Raw genomic sequence first — 20,659 nt, forward strand, 5'->3', positions numbered from 1 at the left:
ATTGTTGTTTTTGTATGATTTCTAGTTGTGAATTTATTTTAGCATTTTGTTCCTGTATTATTTTCCTGATTTCTTCCATTTTTTGTCTGTATTTTCCATGAATTTGTCTATTTTTTCCTCATTTTTGTCTGCTTGTTGCTTCAACTCTCGGATAGCGCTGAATGTTAGAGATTTGAATTCCCTATCAGGCAGTTCTAGTGCCTTTTCTTCTACTACAAAGTCATCTGGTGTTTTATTATAGACGCCTACTGGAACCATCCTGTCCTGTTTTTGTATGTTTTGATATTGTCTGCTGTATTTGAGGCATTCATTACTTATTTTCCTCATTTATTGATTGTAGATTTGTTTGTTTAATCCGCTTTTTTGTTTTATTTGGTTATGTCTGAGCAGGTGGACTATGGCTTCTTTGTTTTCTCGTGTGTAGGCACAATGCTTTTCACCTCCTTCTCAAATGGGCAGGGTCAGTCACTCTGGTATGGTACAGCAGGGCAAGTCCAGCTGAAGGGTAGTTGCTGGGCTGAGTTGTTTATTGTACTTACTAGGGCTGACAGGTTTGGCCAGGAATCAGTGCAGGGCAGGTTCCAGGAGGCCGTGCCTGTGCTGCTTGGGGGTGTGATGTTCAGTGCATGGTGCAGATAGGTAGGAAGGAGGGGGGGATTATGATGTGTGGAGCTAAGATGGGTATGGGAAAGAGAGAGAGAGGAGAGAGGAACAGGAGTGAAAAACATACACCCAAGCAAAAAAGAATGCTAAGGGGGCTTGCTGTTTGTGTAGAAATGAGAGACTGAGAAATAGAGACAAACAAAAAGAAAAAAAGAAAAAGGGTAAAAGAAAAAAATAATAAATAAAAATTAGGAAAAAAAGAAAGAAAATAAAAAAGAGCCTTCAGGGATCCCACTGGTGCGGCTGTGAGGACTGGGGAAGTTGCTCCCAGGCCATGAAGTACAGCCTGGCTAGAAGGCGTAGAGGTGTCACACAGTACCAGGTATTCAGGAGACAGGAAGAGAAATATAGAGAGATGAGAAACTAAGAAATGAAGAAAGACAAAAAGGGAAAAAGAGAGAGAAGAAAACAAAACACAGAAACAAACAAACAAACAAACAAAAACCCCAAAAGAAAAAGGATATGCCTCTAGGGATGCCACTGCGTGTGTGCACAGAGTAAAGAAGTATCTCCCAAGCCACACAGTACTGCCCAGCTAGAAGGCGCTCGCAAGCCGAGAAAAGAAAAAGAAAACAAACAAACAAATCAAAACTAACAAACAAGCCCCAGCAGTCCCACCAGCATGGTGGCATGGGCCAGGAAGCAGTTTCCCAGTCAAGCTATGTTTCACAGCCTTTCAGGAAGAAGCAAAGATGGGACACAGAGCCAGGGGTTGTCCTCAACACTATATAGTTATCTTTATGAGTCAGAATCAACTCAACAGCAATGGGTTTGTTTGGTTTTTGGTTATTATCATTCAACCTTGACGATTATTTAATTATACATTTTCTCTTAACTATTAGGTTTGCAGCTATTTGCTTCTTGTTATTTCACAGACATGTAACCGTGATCAGAGAACATGTCTGTTGTTGGTAGTTGTTAGATGCCATTGAGTCAGTTCCAACTCATAGAGACCCTACGTACAACAGAAAGAAACACTACCTGGTCCTGTGCCATTCTCATGATTCTTGTTATGCTTGAGCCCATTGTTGCAGCCACTGTGTCAATCCATCTTGTTGAAGGTATTCCTCTTTTTTGCTGACCCTCTACTTTACCAGAATGATGTCCTTCTCCCGGGACTGGTCCCTAATGATAACATGTCCAAGTAATGTGAGACAAAGTTTCGCTATCCTTGCTTCTAAGGACCATTCTGGCTGTACTTCTTCCAAGACAGATTTGTTCATTCTTTTGGCAGTCCATGGTATGTTCAATATTCTTCACCAACACCATAATCCAAAGGCATCAATTCTTCTTCGGTCTTCCTTATTCATTGCCCAATTTTCCCATACATATGAGGTGACTGAAAACATTATGGCTTGGGTCAAGTGCACCTTAGTCCTTAGAGTGACATCTTTGCTTTTTAACACTTTTAAGAGGTCTTTTGCAGCAGGTTTGCCCAATGCAATATATTGTTTGATTTCTTGACTACTGCTTCCATGGCTGTTGATTGTGGCTTCAAGTAAAATGAAATCCTTGACAACTTCAATCTTTTCTCTGTTTATCGTGATGCTGTTTATTGGTCCAGTCAGGAAAATTTTTGTTTTCTTTATGTTGAGGTATAATTCATACTGAAGTCTTTGATCTTCATCAGTAAGGGTTTCAAGTCTTCTTCACTTTCAGCAAGCAAGGTTGTGTCATCTGCACAATGCAGGTTGTTAATGAGTCTTCTTCCAATCCTGACGCCCCCTTCTTCTTCATATAGTCCAGCTTCTCACATTGTTTGGAGCCCTAGTGGTGCAGTGGTTAAGAGCTAGGCTGCTAACGAAAAGGTTGGCAGTTCAAATCCACCAACTGTTCCTTGGAAATCCTATGAGGTAGTTCTGCTCGGTCCTGTAGGGTCACTATGAGTTGGAATCGACTCAACAGCAACAGGTTTGGTTTGGATTTTTAGCAGGCTTTTAGGAGCCCTGGGGGGCACAAAGGCTAAGTGTTCAGCTGATAACCAAAAGACTGGCAGTTTGAACACAACCAGAGGCTCCATAAGAGAAAAAAAAAAAAATCTCCTTCCCTGAAGATTACATCCTGGGAAGCCCTATGGGGTAGTTCTGCTCTGTCACATTGGGTTGCTATGAGTCAGAGTCAACTTGATACACTTAACAACAAAAAATAGGCCTTTATGGCTCTGCAGTTTAGTGGACAATCAGAGATATTAGTTTAAAATGGCAACTGCATTGACGATATTCCATAAAGGAATTTGCAGGAAGGAGGGAGAGGAAACAATAATTTGTTCCTTGTCCCCAGTCATCTCCATAATCAGTGATTCTCCCTTTTGTTCAGCGGAGTATTAAATTTTTTCACCTTTAGTATGCTTAAGGTTATTAGCATTTTAGACATTTAGGTCTGAAGTCTGAAGGATGCTGTTTCTGAGGTGTAGACTGTAGGTAGGGCTTGATGGCTTCTTGTATCTCAGTCATGCAAGGTAGGAACTGTCTCAAATATTTTATCCAATCTACATATCTTGAACACTACTGATTCAAATGTTAATGGGAGATAAAGATCATTGAAGCATTTACGTGGTTACACTTGGAGTGCAACCCTTCTGATGAAACGCCAATTGAGAAACACTCAAGTGTGAATTCTGGATTAGGGCAACTGACTAGTACCTTAAGAAGGTAGTGTAAATTAACGAACACACTTGCATATTTATATTACATTACATATTTAACGTGATATGAGGTAAATTATAGGCATAATAACAAATTCAAAGTGACAAACACTACTGAGTATAAGTGAGGGTCAGTAGCAGAAAAAAATCAAACTCTATTTTGATTTGATTTGAAGGCTCACATAACTGAAGAATCCAGTCAAGGAAAAAGAAGAGGCTAGAATGATACTTACTTAAAACTTTCAGTTTACTTTTTACATCATTTTGCCTATATACAATGTTAAAAATCAGTGTTTATTGGGTCAGGGTTCTAGCTCCTTATCGCTTCCATTGTCTTTGTTAGAGTTGCTTTCAGCAACAAGGACCACATCGTTTAGCGGTTACATCTCACACTTCTGTAGCATAAGTCCTGTGGGTACCGATTTCCTTAATCCTTAACGTTTCCTGTAGCCAAGGGAATACGCTGGGTTGAATGCTTAGGCCTCAGTTACCTCAACCAATCATCATGGGATAGGCCAGGATTGGATTATCCTGATTGGATTAACTTTGAAGGTAAGAGTGGGGTTTATTCCACTGAAATTTCTCATGTGTGTGCTGCACAATGTGGGCAGAATGGAATGAATGTTCAAAAGGTAAGTATACTCTGTCCTATTGGGTCATTATGAGTCAAAATCGACTTGATGGCAACGGTTGTTTTTTTTTAATCATGAACCAGTATTTAACTACCCGTTTGTACTTTGCCTTGTAGGCAGAAAAAACTCTACATACTATAAAAACAATCTGACACAAAACTAAGCTATCATGTGTCAAAATGCAACACCTATGGGAGGAGAAAGAGCTGCTGTCATAGAATTAAAATTAATGTCATCTCCCTACGCCCCGTGGTGAGTCCGCTGAGGTGAGCTTGGCAGCCTGGACTGGTCCCTTTGCGAGATGGCCGAGGAAATCCCAGCCAACATTTGCCCCGATATCTGTAACATCTGGAGCGCTCTGGCATGCTCTGTTTCCCAGTGCTTGTCCTCCATTTTTAGCCTCTGCTCTTCATATCTGAAAAATTTCTCTTCTGCATCCTCACTTTGCTGTAAAAGTTTCCCCATTATCTTGTCCAGAGGTATACTGATATGGTGCTTTTTTGATTTTTTTGGTTGAGAATGGGGAGGTGTGCTGTTCTGAGCACCAATATGCTTAAAGGTACAATTTTTAAAGCAAATAATGATTTTTGTTGTTACTCAAATAATAAGTGCGCATATTGCCATTTTTCTTTTACTTCAATATAAATTTTATTCAAATGGTAAGATAACAAGGGACTTAAATAACAAATACAACATGGAAGCATATGAACCACGATGGTAGATAAACCTCTACGGCAGTTAATTATTTAAAAAAAATTTAAGTCCAATTTACCATAAACCAAAAATATATATTCTGATTGTGTAAAAACTCATATTACATTCACACAACAGTCTTTATAATATGCAGAAAGAAAACACAGCTGGGGGGCTGGGGGGTGGGAATCCTGTTTTGAACTATCACTTTGTCTCAAATAGAACTTCAATATTTTAGAGTCAAAACTATGTAAATGCTATCACCTTCATAGCAACCTGACCAACCCACAGTATGCAAAATTCATCTCTTCCTCCTCTATTATGTCGTGATACTTTGTTTACACTTTATCAGTGTTGCCAGTTTATGGGCTGTGAAGTTACTGCAAGGTACAAGTCTAGGAATCCTGAGGACAACAAGCCTCCTCTGTAAACTGAACATTTGAAGATTTATATATGAAAAACTGCCTTTCAAATATAGGTCAAGTTTTAAATTATTTTAAAAGCATAATTGACAATAACTTTTTGTTGTGTACTTAGAGAACAGCTACTAAAGGTAGAGCAACTGGTATTACATATGAAGTTCTGAGACTTTCACACACACAGAAAATTATGTGACAGGGGATAAAACGGACATAAAAAATGGAGTTTTCATATCTGAACCGGTAGATATGTTCACTTTGCCTGCACCGAATGGGGTGCCTCTCCCAGACTATGGCTTAAAGGCAGGGTTCATGTGTTCTCCGTGTTTGGCCCCCCTACCCCCAATTTCCTCTAACAGTGCCTTACACAAAATAAAATACCCAATAAATGTTTGATGAATTAAGGACAAAAAAGAAAAAAAAAAAAAAGGCAACTATAGTGTCTACTACAGTCATTTTCAAAGCATATAAACATATCACAACTTTATTGTTAGTTGGACTAAAAAAACCCTAAGTCTAAAACATATATGAGTAATAACTAAACAATGATAAAGAGTCCGACTCCATTTTTGATGTTTGACTGCTGACAGCTTTCAAGTCCTACTCTTGACCCTTTCCCTCTTGTCCCACATCTGGCCATGCTAATAAGAAAGCATGGAGGCTCCCTCCTTTGGTGCCAATGGCAGTTCAAGGCCCTGCATGGGAATTCTCACCCCAGTCCCATTCCCTACGCATCATAAAAACCCCTAAGCCTATTATCTCAAGTCATTTTTGGACCTGCTTGGGAAACTTGCCCTTTTCTTCCTAGACAGCCTTATTATGTAATAAACCTTTTCATATCCTTTTGGGCATCTGCGGCATCATCAGTCTTGACATAAGAACCAAATTTTGGTCGTGGATGAGTCCATCCTGCTTCTGTGAGTGAGTGTAACAGCATATAAACTACAACCCTTGTAAGTTAAATCAGTGTAACCCACCATCATGGTAGGTTCATTGCAGAGTTTCATTATTCTTATCACCAGTGTACCACCTTTTTTCTGAATCACCTACCTCTGAGTAGCACCAGAAACTTGGGATACATCTTCAGTTCCTTCCTCTTACTTGTTGCCCACAAATCTTTCAAATCCTCTCTGCCAATTTCATGGCTACCTCTTCAGCTTAAGCCTCCATAATTCCTTATTCTAGTTATGTCATCAGTCTTCCGACCAGCTCCTATGTTTTACCAGTCTTACCCCTTCCCCCCATCTTCAAAATCCATCCTCGACACTGCTGCTGAAGTGATCCTGAAGCGACCTTGGTCAAATACAAATCTCATCATTATACATCTCCTTCAATTTTGCTTATATGATCTAGTAGTTTTCCATTACCTTCAGGATAGAGTTCAAAAATCCTTAGCACAATTTACTAAACTTTCCATCATCTTGATCTATGTACATTTGCCATTTCTCCTGCCATATTCCCACACACCACCATCTTTTCTTCCACTATATCTACTTACACAGTATACTTACCTAAACTGTTCATGGGCAAGAAAGATATACAAAGGTCTATGTTCCTTTGCCTGGAGCAAAGTCTTGTCTCTCCTTAGCTTGGCCAATTCCTACTGATTCTTCAAGACTCAGCTTTATATCTTATGAAAAGTATTTCCTGAACAACACAGGTTGAATGAAGTACTCCCCTACATTTTAACAACAACCTTGATTTCGGTGCTTATTATCACTGTAATAATTTGATTGTATCTTCCTGTAAACTTGAGCTTCTTGAGGGTAGATGCCATGTTGCTCATCTCGGAGGTCACAATCTATTAGATAGGCTAGCAAATACATACACAACAATGGTAAATAACAGTACAAGATGGTTTATGGAAAGTATTCTGAAAAGTAAGAGAGTCATACGTTCTAGAGGAGATAAGGGCACACTGGAGAAACCAGAACCCTCATATATTGCTGGTGAGAATGAAAAATGGTGTGGCCACTATGGAAAACATTCTGTTAGTTCCTCAAAAGTTAAACACTAAGTTACCATGTGGCCCAGCGATTCCACTCCTAGGTATATGCCAGAAGTTAAACATAAAGTTTCCATATGGCCCAGCAATTCCACTGCTAGGTATATGCCTTTGGTGAAATAAGTTACCTAATATGGCCATTCTAGCTACAGTCTTTGTAACTCCCACCAAATGACTGGGTAGGATTATGCAAATGAGGTACTTCTGGCCCACCAAGGGGGTTGGATAGCTTGCTAATAATGTAAATAAGGTGCATGGCACCTTTATGTGGGTGGGACCATTCAAATAAGATGTATGGCACCCTAACGTGGGGATTGGTCAGTTTTGCCATCTCTCTAGGCTTAAAATGAGCCATCCCAGACGTGGGAGGAGAGGATCTGGTACACACTCAATAAAAATTTGTTAAATGAATGTCCTCCAAATCCAAGGTTAAAAAAAAATGAAAAAGGAAGAATCTTCGGCAAGTTTCCTGCTAGTTGATTATTTCTACGGAATACCTATTGGCAGTCTGAAGTGGACAAAAAGTGTCTATAACCATTCTTCCTTTCAAATAAAAATATGTCAATTACACCACTCTGTTTTATTTTCTTTTCCTCCAGGAGAAGCTATTTGACTGGAGGCTTGGAAAAAGGGTGTAGTTTGGCAGACGGGGAAAAAACTGTCTCTAGAACAGAGATGTTGTTGTTGTTGGGTGCCTTCGAGTTGACTCTGCTCCTTTCAAAACTGAGATGGCATCTAAATTACATTAATTATAAATTAATAAATTGCTGTAATCCGAGATAAGAACAAAAGTAATTCTAGAGCAGAATTCTCTGACTGATATCAGAATAATGGTCTGGAACGGCTCTTGGCTTCGGTGCATCCAGTGATTGATGGTTCAGATATGCAAAGATGGGATGGAGCAGTTGTCTAGGCAACAATGTTTCTTGAGCACTTACTACATGTCAGGCACTTTTCTCTGTTCCAGTTTGTATAGAACTCTCATTGGAGGTGGTGAAGAGATTAGGCCGGTTCTTCTCTCAGAAACAATCCTCACAGTCCTAAATGGCAGTGCCATTTTGGGGATGGTATTGTCTGTGTGGATTAGGCATAGAAACAGAGCCTCTCATTCAAGACGCACTCAGCTGTAACTAGCAAGAGGTAGATCCCGGGAGGGGGTAAGGCAGTCACAGGAGAAGACAACTTTCAGAATGCCATCCTCAGGCGCCAAGCTCGGAATGCCAGGGTTCAGGGGATGGAGGCTCCAGCTCCGCCCCCAGCATGGGGCCACGTGACGCGGGTGTTTAAGTTGAGTGACAGGCGCAGAATTGGGCGGGCCTTGGCGGAAATCAACTTCCGGGGCAGGGGTGTTGGAAGCCGGGTGGTGCGTGGGCTACCCCAACTTGAGTGGCGGGGATAGTGGTAGGCCTCGACGGTCTGGGGTCGTGTCCTAGGTTCGCTTGTGCGGGTCTGTGGCTGGGGGTGCCTCACCTGGCAGCATAGGTGAGCGGTGCGGTGCAGCGCAGCGCGGCGGCGGCGAGCGAGTGCGGGGAACAGGTAAATAGACGCTTGCCTTCGGGGCCTGTGTCCTAAAGCTCGGGCCGGGGCCGCGCGAGGCGTGCGGCGCGCCGGGAGGCGGCCTGGGCGCGGCGGGGAGCGCCCCATCCGGCTGGGTGCGCAGCCGGTTTCTGCCGCCTGCTTCTCCGTTGCGCCACCGGCCGAGGCCGAGATGGGAGTCAAGGGGGCGTGACCAGCCTCGGGCTGGACGGGAACCTCGCTCCCCGGGGCAGGTAGTTCGGACTCGTCCTTGCTGTCGCCAGCAGGTATCGGCACCTACACGTTTCAGAATCGAGGGCCAGTGTTTTCGAAAGTCTACTCGTGTACACATGATTCTTGTGTAACTAAAGCCTCCCACCGAACGGAGACTTTGATCCTCGCTGGTTTGTTTCCCCTCTACTTTGCCAAGTACACCGGGGTAAATGCCCTACGGCGCCTGGCAGCCACATTTCCTTTAGTTTCTTTGGCCACATGCTGCAATAAAAGTGGCATTTCGGGGTTAAGTCAGGAGCCAGTAACTTTGCCAAGTGGTGAGGCATCCTTCATCCCCAAATTACATCCCCCTTTTCACACCATAGAGATGTTTCCTCATCTGCCTATGTCGCATATGCCAGAGGAAAGCTTCCTACATGAAACCTATTTCTGGCTTCACTTTAAGGAATGTTTATTTGGTAGGATGATGTTGCTGCTGCTACTCTCACTTGCTTCCCTGGTGAGCTGGGGCAGAGCCTGCTTTCCTGGGGGGTAAAGTCTTGGCCACAGATGTAGAAAACTCAGCAGCCCCTTAGGAATTCGGACTCTTCTTCCCTGCTTCTCTCAGCTCTGCGGATGCTGATACCACCGTCCTTTCCATAATTTATCTGGGCGGTAGTTGGATGATGGCTTTTGGAACTAGTTTGCATGTTGCATGGTGGAGTGATGGGGGTGGGCTGACATTTCATCTCGTCGTTGGAGTGGGCTCACATTTCACCTCACATTTTAAGGCAAAAAACCAGAGTATTTAGTTGGGCGGGGTGACAAGGACTGACAATAAATTCGCTGTGTTCTCTGCCGTCGGAGAGCTCAACACTTCTGTCATCTCGTTTGCCCTGTTCTACAATTTGTTATATTGAGGGGATCGATTGTACTCTACCTGTTAGGTAAATGGAACGCGGAGGATGCCAGGGAGAGTGCACCTGTGGAGTGCCGGCTGGCCAGTAAATTGTGTGGTAGAAAATTGCCCTGGTTACGAGGTTGTGTATCTTCCAGGCTGGCTAGGAGGTTGTTCTGTGGGCTGGGAGGTCTTATTATGAACTGGTTTCCTAGCAACTATATAAGCCAAGTGGAATAAACGTAAGGACAAAACAAAGGGATGAAAGTTATAACTTACCTCTTAACTTATTTTAAATGGAAAAATGTATCTTCTTGTTGAATGATCAGCTTAAAACTTGGGAAAGCTTTTTGTTCGTTTATTTTAATTGTTGTAATACTTAATACCAGGCAAAAAGAAATTGCAGAAAATCTTCACAGAGGGACATTACTTTTTTTTTTTTTTTTGGTACCAGTAAAAATAAGAAGAAAGAAAGTTGGTTACCAGTTAGCTTGTTTGGAACTTCAGTGGACAAATAGGAGTTACCTACTAAGAGGCATTCTGTGTTGTACCCTAGCTATAGATAGATGCAAGATTTGTAAAGTATGCAGGATTGTTACGATTAATGAAAGCTATTTGAAAGTTAATTATATTTTTCTCTGTAGCAGAAGTGCAAAGTGGGAAAGGATTAGAATGAGTTGGTGGGTAAGACTTTTGTTTCATTTCATTTCATTGGGAAGTGGAGCATTTAGGTAAGTTGTTTCCAAATTCCAGCTTGTAATCACAGCTCTTGTTTATTAATCTGTTCATTGTGATTTTTGATCTTTCTTGAAAACTAATAAAATTTTATTTTATCTGAACGAGAACTTAATAAAAAAAAGCAACCTTCTTTAGATGAGCTCCTTGTAGCAGTGTCTGTTTTTATTTACTAATGATAAGTCAGTTTTTAGATTTGCAATATTTCTAAGAGTTTTTGGTCTACCCTTCTCTCCCTCATGCCCAGTAAGCTGGGTTAAAGTCATTTAAAATGATGCATATTTTTCAATAGACATATATTGCTTTTTAAAAAAGTTTAGGCTTATTGAGGTAAAATTTACAAGTAAAAATCATTTTAGGGTAAACCGTCCAATAAACTCTGACAAATGCATATAGTCATGTAACCACCACTACAGTCCAGATACAGAACATTTCCATCATTCCAGCAAGTTTCCTCATGTCCCTTTGTAGTCAGTTTTCTCCTCACCCGTAGGTCTTGGCAACTACTGCTCTGTTCTCTGCCCCATACCAAAACCAGACCCACTGCTATCAAGTCGTTTCTGACTCATAGTGATCCTGTAGGAGAGTAGAGCTGCCAAATAGGGTTTCCAAGGCTGTAAATCTTTACGGAAGCAGACTCTCACGTCTTTCTTCCGCAAAGTGGCTGGTGGGTTCGAACCGTCAACCTTTTGGTTAGCAGCTGAGTGCTTTAACCACTGTGCATTAGTGCTCCTATAGCTTTGTCTCTTCTGGAACATCATAAACATGGAGTCTTTTATTTCTGGTGTCTTTCACTTAGCTTAATATTTTTGTGAGTCATCAATATTGATACACATTATCAGTATTTTATTCTTTTTTATTGCTGAGTAGCATTTCATTGAATGAATATCACAATTTATCTTTTCTGAGTTGATGGAAATTGGGGTTGTTTCCAGTTTCTAGCTTTTAGGAATGAAGTAGCTATAAACATTCATGTACAGTTCTTTGTACATTCATGTATAGGTCTTTGTGAAGGCATATGTTTTCATTCTTTTGGTTAAATAGCTAGGATTGGGATCCTTGGATCATGTGGTACATTTATGCTTAACTTTATAAGAAACTACCAAACTGTTTTCCAAGGTGGCTGTATTATTTTGCATTCCTGTCAATAATATTTGCCAGTTCTGGTTGCTTCGCATCCTGGTCAGCACTTGTAATTTTATTTTTTATTTTAGCTATTCTAATAGGTATTTTGGGAGACCTGGTGATATGCTGCATAAAGATTACAGCCTAGAAAACCCTATGGGGCAGTTCTGCTCTATCACATGGTATTGCTTTGAGTTGAAATCAACTCGATGGCACCCGACAACAATAATAGGTAATTTTGGGGACGTTGGTGGTTAAGTGGTAGAATTCTTGGCTTCCGTGTGAGAGACCCAGGCTTGATTCTGACCAATGCACCACATGCGCTGCCACCACCCAGCTGTCATTGGAAGCTTGGGAGTTGCTATGATGCTGAATAGGTTTCAGTGGAGCTTCTATACCAAGGTAGACTAGGAAGAAAGGCCTGGCAATCTGCTTCTGGAAATCAGCCACCAAAAATCTTATGGATCACAAAGATCCTATCCACAGCCTATCATGGAGATGGTGCAGGACTGAGCAGTGTTTTCTTTGGTTGTGCAGAGGTTGCCATGAGTTGGGGACTGACTGGATGGCCGCTAACAACAATAATAGATATTTAGTGATATTGATGTTTTAATTTGCATTTCCCTACTGACTAATACGTTGAGCATCTTTTCATGTACTATTATTTGTCATCTGTGTATCTTTTTTGATGAAATGTCTGTTTAAATCTTTTGTCCATTTTTTATTGAGTTGTATGTTTTCTTATTATTGAGTTGCGAGAGTTCTTTATATAGTCTGGATACAAGTCCTTTATCAGCTATATGTTCACAAATATTTTCTTTCAGTCTGTGGTTTGGCTTTTCATTTTGTTAACAGTGTCTTTCAAAGAGCAGAAGTTATTAATTTTGATGAAGTCCAGTTTATATATTTTTTTCTTTTATTATTTGTGCTTTTATGTCCTATCTAAGAAATTTTTGCCTAACCCAAGTTTGCAGAGGTTTTCTCATATATTTTCTTCTAGAAGTTTTAGCTTTTACATTTAGGTCTATAATCCGTTTGAGTTTATTTTTGGTGTATATGATGCAAGGTTTTTTTTGCATATGAATGCTTGCTTTTCCCAGTTCCATTTATTGAAAATACTGTCCTTCATTGAATTTCCTTGGCATCTTTGTAAAACATCAGTTGACTCTTATGTGCAGATCTGTTTCTCAGCTCTGATCCATTCCAACGTTCTGTGTGTCTGAGGTGTAATGGATTGCTTTTGTGTGGCCTTGGTCTTGTAACTCTCACCCAGGTGATTGGGCAGGACTGTGCAGATGGGGTAATTGTAGCCCACCAAGGGGATTGGTCAGGTTTGCCATCCTGCTGGGCTTGAAATAAGCCACTCCAGAGGCAAGAAAGAGAGAAGAGCCCACTATCACCAAGGAAGGAGGGACCAGCAAGAGAGACCCGCAGGAGGTGGCGCAGTGGGCTTCCTGGCCCATGGAGCAATAAAGCTGAGTGCATTTGGGCAGAAACTGAGGGCCAGGGAGAGGCATGCCTGCGAACATGGCTGCGAAGAGGCTGTCCTGATGGAAGAACTATATCCTTGAGTGTTCTTGAGCCTGAATTGTAACCTGTTACTTCCTTAATAAACCCCCAGTTGTAATTATGGTCTGCGAGTTGTGTGTGGACATTTAATGAATTATCAAACCCAGCAGAGAAGTAGAGAGTGCCATGGGAGGGATGGTTGGTGTCAGAATTGGTAAAGATGGCAGAGAAAGGAGACGTGTGTGATCACTGCCTCATAGGAATCAGCCTTGGGCTGTTGATCTTGAGTCTCCTACCTTGTGAAGTTACAGGAGGTCAGACTCTGCCCCCATGCCTTTTTTTTTTTACAGTGTGTTTGGCCAGAACCACACTGTATTGATTACTGTAGCTTTATAATATGTCTTTTCTTTTTTCAAAATTGTTTTTGGTATCCTAGCTCCTTTTCATTTCTGTATACATTTTTAGAATCAGCTTGTCTTCTTATTCATGAGCATTTACTGGGTCGTGAATCATTTTGAGAACTTGATTTGTAATGGTTATGGGCTATTGTATCATATGGGTATGCCATTATTTAATGATTTTCTTATTGTAAAATAGTAAAGTTGTAATTAAGTGTTCCCTATTAAAATTGACATTAAATCTTTGTGTGTAACTCTGACAATTTTCTTTTTGTTGATTCCTAAAAATGTGATTATTATTCAAAGTGTATGAATTTTTTTCAGGTTCTTAATATACAAATTATGGATATAATAACAAATTATGGATAACATCACGAAGAATGGGAATTCCGGAATACTTTATTGTGTTTATGCAGAACCTGCACATTGATCAAGAGGCAGTTCTTTGAACAGATCAAAGGGATACCGCATGGCTTAATATTGGAAAAGATGTGCGGCAGTTTGTTTCTTCAGTCTGCATGCTGAACAGATAATTTGAGATGCTGGACTATATGAAGACGTACATGGCGTCAGGATTTTAGGAAGACTCATTAATAACCTGCGACATGCGGATGACACAACCTTGCTTGCTGAAAATGATTTGCAGCATTTACTGATAAAGATCAAAGACTACAGTCTTTGATATGTATTATGCCTCAACATGAAGAAAACAAAAATCCTCACAACTGGACCAATGAATAACATCATGATAAATGGAGAAAAAAATCGAAGTTGTCAGTGATTTCATTCTATTTGGATTAACAATCACGTTTATGGAAGCATCAGTCAAGAAATCAAATAAGGTATTGCATTGGGCAAATTTGCTGTAAAAGACCTCTATAAAGTCCTAAAAAGCAAAGATGTCACTTTGATGACTAGGGTGCACCTGACCTAAGCCATAGTCTTTTCAAAAATCACGTCTTACGCACGCAAAAGTTGGACAGTGAAAAAGGAAGGCAGAAGAATTGACACATTTGTATTGTGGGGTTGGTGAAGACTATGGAATATACCATGGACTGCCAAAAGAACGCACAAATCAGTCTTAGAAGAAATATGACCAGAGTTCTCCTTAGAAGCAAGGATGGTTAGACTTTGTTTTGCTTACTTTGGACATGAAAACCAATCACTAGAAAAGGACATCATATTTGGTAAAGTAGAGGATTAACGAAAATGAGGGAAACCTTCAATGAGATGAATTGACCCAACAGCCACAACAGTGGACTCAAACATACCAACGATCGTGAAGATGGCAAACGACCAGGCAGCATTTTGTTCTGTTACACATTAGGTTGCAGTGAGTTAGAGCCAACTCAGTGGCAACTAACAGCAACAGTATACACTGCCTTTTTATATCGTTTGGTGTTCTTGGAATTTGTCCTCTTGACTAGTGCAAGAAATTTTGGAGTGAAATATGGTGATTATGATTGTCCTTTCGGTTATCACTTTAAAGTAGAGTCCTAGAATTTCAGAAGCTCAGAATTCTGTAGAGATCATCTAGTTCAAACTATTTATTTTATAGTTGGAGAGCCTGGGTATTGAAAAAATTAAAAAACTTTTCTGTCCACAGCATTATTTTGTTGCCACTGATCTAGAGTTCCTGATGTATTCTGTGTAATCTCAACAAGATTTACTACCTATCTTCTGCTGCTGATAAAAATTTTGGAAATCTTGTTGCCAAGCATCATGCAAAACCTTTTCTGTATGTGGTTTCATTGAATGTCAACCGTCATCCTTTGAGAAAGGTAGCCTTTTTCTCATTTCACAGACAAACTGAATCTCAGAAAACTGAGCAAACTTATCCAGGGTTGTATTACTAATAAGTGGTAGAGCTGGGGTTTAATCACAAATTGGCCTGAATTTGTGCTCCATAAACTACACAGCCGCAATTGAGTTCTTTTAAGCATTTTGTACTGCAAATTAGTATTATGCTTATTCTAAATCTATTAAATTTAATGCTTAGAATAAACTCATGAAGGAAATTAATAAACATTATAGAAAAATATTAACACTTAGAAAATGTTTACCTAAATTTATGTTCTTTTTGACCTGCACCCTGTATCCGACCCTGTCGAATCCCCAACAAGGGATATAAAGATTATTGTTAGCTATATGCCATAGAGGAGCCCCAGTGGTGTAGTGGTTAAGAGCTCGGCTGCTAACCAAAAGGCTGACAGTTTGAATTCATCAACTGCTCTTTGGAAACCCTATGGGGCAGTTCTGCTATGTTCTGTAGGGTCACTATGAGTCGGAATTGATTCAGCGGCAATGGGTTTGGCTTGTTTTTATATGCTGTAGAATCCTTCTTAAAGAATTAGGTACACATTTGTTGTTTGCTAGCAGAGGACAGTACCATTATCTTGAAATGATGAGAATTTTTATATTATAGGTTTAAATAGATAAGGATTAGAGGTAGTGTTAACTACTTTAAAATGCAACATGATATAATTCTGCTAAAACAGTTTGTTTTCCTTGAAAGGGCATGTACATTTTGGTATTTACCTGCTCTATTCCAACACACACTAACTATATGAACGAAATAGCTATTGTTCTGTAAAATGTGAAATCACATTTTCCTGGTATTCAGAGAAGATTAATTTTCTTCTTTCTCTACCAGTCTTGCTAACCATAGACTATATGTGTATCTCATACTAAAAGTAGGCCTAGATAATGGTGAGGCAAGCCTTTTATATTGTTTCCAGCCCTTTGGCGCAATAGTGGGTCTACACTATCATTTCAAATTACTTTACTTTCTTTCATATGAGAATATAGAACTTGTGCAGTTGTAATAAAGATTGTACTGCAGTATTATGCAAGATCCATTAATCTGTGAATATTCTTCACTGATGGAGAAGGGCTTACATGAATATTACTAAAAAACAACATGCTTAGACATTGGTAAAAGCAGCTACTAAAGGTAAGATTAAGTATCATTATTTTAATTATGAATTTAAGATAAAATGAGGTTATACATTTTATTCACAGTTTACTCAGATTGCACATGAAAAACAGTGAAAATAACCATACTGAGAGCTAAGAGGCATTAATTAAATGGGCCACCACGAATCAGAAGACAAGTTGAAAGGATTAGTTATTTTCCACTCTGCTAAATAGGAGGGAAGTTTGTTTAATAACTGGTAATAGTTTTCATTGAGGTATTTAAATATTTTAAGTTGCTTCTCATGTCTGTCTGCAGAATGGACATTTATTAATTTCTCTTTTGTGTTGGCTTCTAATTAAAGTTAATGATGTTTTCAGATGCCATTTGCTCATTTAGTATGTGTGATTTTTCCAGTTGTCATGTTAATTAAGAGTACTTTTGTTGCAAGAACCTTTTCATTGGAAGAAACTTACCTTTATCAGTGTACTGAGTTCATTTTCTGTGATATTTTAGATGTTTGGTGTTATTGGTCCTGCTTTTGTTATCAGTGGGAAAAGAAAAGAATGACACAAGGTTATTATTCTGCGTTGCAGTGATTAACCTAAGAGTTTACTCCCATTTGATGAGACGTGCTGTCACTCCTCAGTTTCTAGTCAGAATGCAAAATGTTTTATTGTTATTCCTACAAAATATGAGTAGAAAACGTTATGAACAAGTGAATAATACACCTAAAATTTTTTTTCCCCCACACAGACAGACCATGAATATTCATACTTATTGTCATCTGAGCAGAACAATTTAGCATATAGTTTACTGTGGTGAATTGGGAACCATAAGGCTGAATCTGATTCCTTAATCAACATATACTTTTTTCCAGATTAAAAAAACATTCTACAGTACATCTATTGATGTAGTTATGTGTTATGTGTTTGTGTGTACACATACACACACTATACATTTACATCATACTACACATACAGATTAAACTTCCATTTCTGAATTTTTCAAAAAGAACTAAAATTATTAAAGAAGAAGAAAGCTACCCATGAAGTAAAGTCCAACTCCTGTATATCCTATTTGTTCATTTATTTAATGAATCAACATCCTTGATGTGTAGATTAATGTTTTTATCAACTTTGTGAAAATTTCAGCTATTATTCAAATATTTCTTCTGTCTATTTCTCTCCTCCCCTTTTGGGACTCCCATTGTGCACATCTTGGTATGCTTGATGATGTCCCACAAATCTCCAAAGTTCTGTTCATTTTTCTTTGTTTTTATTTTTTCTGTTCCTTAGACTAATTAATCTCAATAGAGAAGTCTAGACACTGACATTAGGCTCCCCCCCACCCCCGCATTCACTATTGTGAATAGTGTTGCTATGAACGTTTGTGTACAGGTATTTGTTTGAGTACCTGTTTTCAGTTTTTTAGTTATATACATAGGAGTGGAATTGCTGGGTTATGTGGTAATTCTATGTTTAACTTTTTGAGGAACCACCAAATAGCTATTAAGCCACAGCAGCTGAACCATTTTACATTCCCACCAGCCAGTGAACGAGGATTCCAATGTCTTTATGTCCTTGTCAACACTTGTTATTTTTCGCTTTTTTGATGCTAACCTAGTGGGTGTAAAGTGGTACCTTTTTGTGGTTTTGATTTGCATTCTGTAATGACCTAATGATGTCAAGCATCTTTTCACGTGCTTCTTGGCCATTTATATGTCGTCTTTGGGCAAATGGTTTTCATCAAAGTTGGAAAACTTTTTCTCATTGTTTCTTCAAATATTCTTTTGCCCCTTTCTCTCCTCTCCTTGTGGGACTGTTGGTATGGATATGTTGGTATGCTTGATGGTTTCCTGTAGATCTTTCTGATGTTGATCAGTTCTCTTCATTCTTTTTCCTGTTCCTTAGACTATATGGTGCAATGGGTTTTCTCTTATATGACCTTTCTGGCCCTGGGTTTGTAATTCTCCCAGAATGATGGATCAGGCTGCAATCTTTCAAGGGATTGGTCAGCTTACTGTCCACGTAAGTGGCTTGCAGTTGTTTGATCAGTTTACTGTCTTCATAAATGGCTTGCAGGAATAGATCGGTTTACTCTCTGCATAAGCAGCTTGTGAGGATTGGTCTGTTTACTATTTTGCATAAATGGCTTGCAGGGGATAGGTCAGCTTACTATCTGTGTACTGTATTTTTACGCAAATCACGTGTGCCCTCCACATTTGCTTGCCTGCTGCGCCCTCCTCCCGAGAGGCACCCTCACAAGCGCTGCCATGACGATCATCTTCCACATGTTGCTGTAAAAAAATTAACATAGCATGCTTATGAAAATACCTTGCAGTGGGAGGACGCAGCTGGCAAATAAACACAGAGGGTGCGCGTTATTTGCGTAAAAATACAGTAAGTGGCTTGCAAGGGGATTGGTTGGTTTACTATTCAGATAAGTGGCTTGCCAGTCAGTTTGGTCAGTTTGTGATCTGCCTAAGGGATTGGTCAGTTCCTGAAAAGCCATGCCCTGAAACTGACAAGGAATGTCAATATAAATGGCCAGTCTTACAAAGGTTTTTGGGTCTTCCTGATTGTCAAGAGCCAGGAGGGGAGTACATCCTTTGGACAGGGGATCCCATACTGGGAACCTCCTAGAAGAGCTGTAATACAGGTCTAGGGCTGTAGTACTGAGCTGGTAACACTCATTGAGCTGATAACACTGAAAACTGAGAAAAACAGTGGCAAGCACAGCAGAGCTCAGTGGTAGAGAAACAGTGGCAGTGCTGCGAGTGGTGGGAACCATGAGACTAGCAGACAGTGGCGGTGGGTAGCGTTGGCACACAGAGAAGATGGCAGTAGTGGATAAGGTGGCCCATAGGACAGATGGCAGTGGTGGGCTGAGTTGGCCCACAGAGCAGAGCTGGGCATCTCCGGGCAGGAGGGGGCCAATAGAGCTGAGCACCTATGAGCAGAAGGTTGCCAGCAGAGCAGAGGCTTGGGCATGCACTGTACAAGTTTTCCCTCGAGAGCTGTCATAATGCCATCTTAACTCTCACACTGGCCAGGGTTGTCCCAGAGCTGCTGGTTGACAGCTAGACCATCAAGAACAAGGCCCAGACGAGGAAAAGCCATGAAGAGAGACAGAAAGGAAGACAGTGAACACAGCTATATCGCATCCGACCTGACAGCACATCTGCTGAAAGAGAGAGATAATCTGCTGACACCTGATCCATGACATGCCTGCCTAGTGACACAGAAATGGACACGGTTAATTTGGGAAGAGGAATATGTTAGAGCTTTTTAAAACCCTCTGGACACCTCATTTCCCATGTTAAGGTTTTATTTTTAACCCCAGTTTGTTGTTTGCCTTAACTGTTATCACTTTTTCAGGCAACTGCGATGTTAAACAATTGTCTCTGATTGTTTTCAGCAAACACACCTGGAGGAAAAGGCCGTCGGCATTTGGCTAGTTCTGAGTTAGGTCAAATAAAGACAAGCACAGGGAGTAGGGTTTTCCAGGGGACTGACAGACAGGTTGAGTAATGGCAGTTATCTGGGAATAGAGCTTTGGAGGAGCTCTAACTCCACTCTGTCCCCTCTTCTGATTGCTAGGCTACTGGACTTCACTATGATTTTGAGGGCGTTGGTTTTCAGTGCTATCATGGTTCTGATGAGAGGGGAATGGGATTAGAGCAAGTTAAAATGCTACAAAGCTCATTCTTCTTACTGAGATTCAGCCATTTTTCTTGAGTACATGCTCCCCTGAGTGTTGCAAGCCTTTGATTAATTTCTAACATTCTGAAAAAGTTGATTTTGACAATTTTTTGCCATGGTTCTCACTGCTTTTATGGAGGAGAGGATTTTGTAGATCTTTACTCCACCATTCCCACTAAGGACACTGTGATATGTATTTTGTTCCACTGTAGTATTTTAACATTCCAAATTCCTCTTAATGCCACCTTACGCTAGTTATAGACTACCACTTTTTTCCATCTTCATGAACTAGGATATACTGCAACCTCATGAAGAGTTTCATTTAAGGATTATTACAATTCAAATAGGTACAAATTTTCGACGTGTGTCACAGTCATTTAATAGATAACATCGGGCATTTGCTAAGAGCTGTGCAGATTCCACAAGAGAAAAATCAGTTTATATTCTTAGGGAAGTGGCTACACTATATTTAAGAATTTATAAATGTATCAAAATTAAAATTGTTGATTGAATAAAGACAAGAGATTGAAAGATAGAATGTAAGCTATTTTTAACTGCCAACATTATATACTACAGACACAGAGCTGTATTA

The 20,659-nt window shown here is 40.0% G+C and overlaps 1 protein-coding gene across 5 annotated transcripts in view; it reads left to right on the plus strand.

Moving 5' to 3' along the window:
- The first annotated feature begins 8,370 nt into the window (after window positions 1-8,370).
- Window positions 8,371-20,659, plus strand: part of CCDC91 (coiled-coil domain containing 91) — a 432,308-nt gene continuing 420,019 nt past the window's right edge. For 4 of the 5 annotated variants that reach the window (XM_023738055.1, XM_023738059.1, XM_023738060.1 and 1 more), the window contains exon 1: window positions 8,419-8,592. The gene's annotated coding sequence lies outside the window, so the exon portion shown is untranslated. Of the gene's footprint in view, window positions 8,593-20,659 lie in introns of all 5 variants that reach the window. The other variant, XM_023738058.1, reaches the window with a different exon arrangement.

This window comes from Trichechus manatus, unplaced genomic scaffold (genome assembly GCF_000243295.1).
Source record: "Trichechus manatus latirostris isolate Lorelei unplaced genomic scaffold, TriManLat1.0 scaffold00112, whole genome shotgun sequence".
Taxonomy (NCBI): Eukaryota; Metazoa; Chordata; class Mammalia; order Sirenia; family Trichechidae; genus Trichechus; species Trichechus manatus.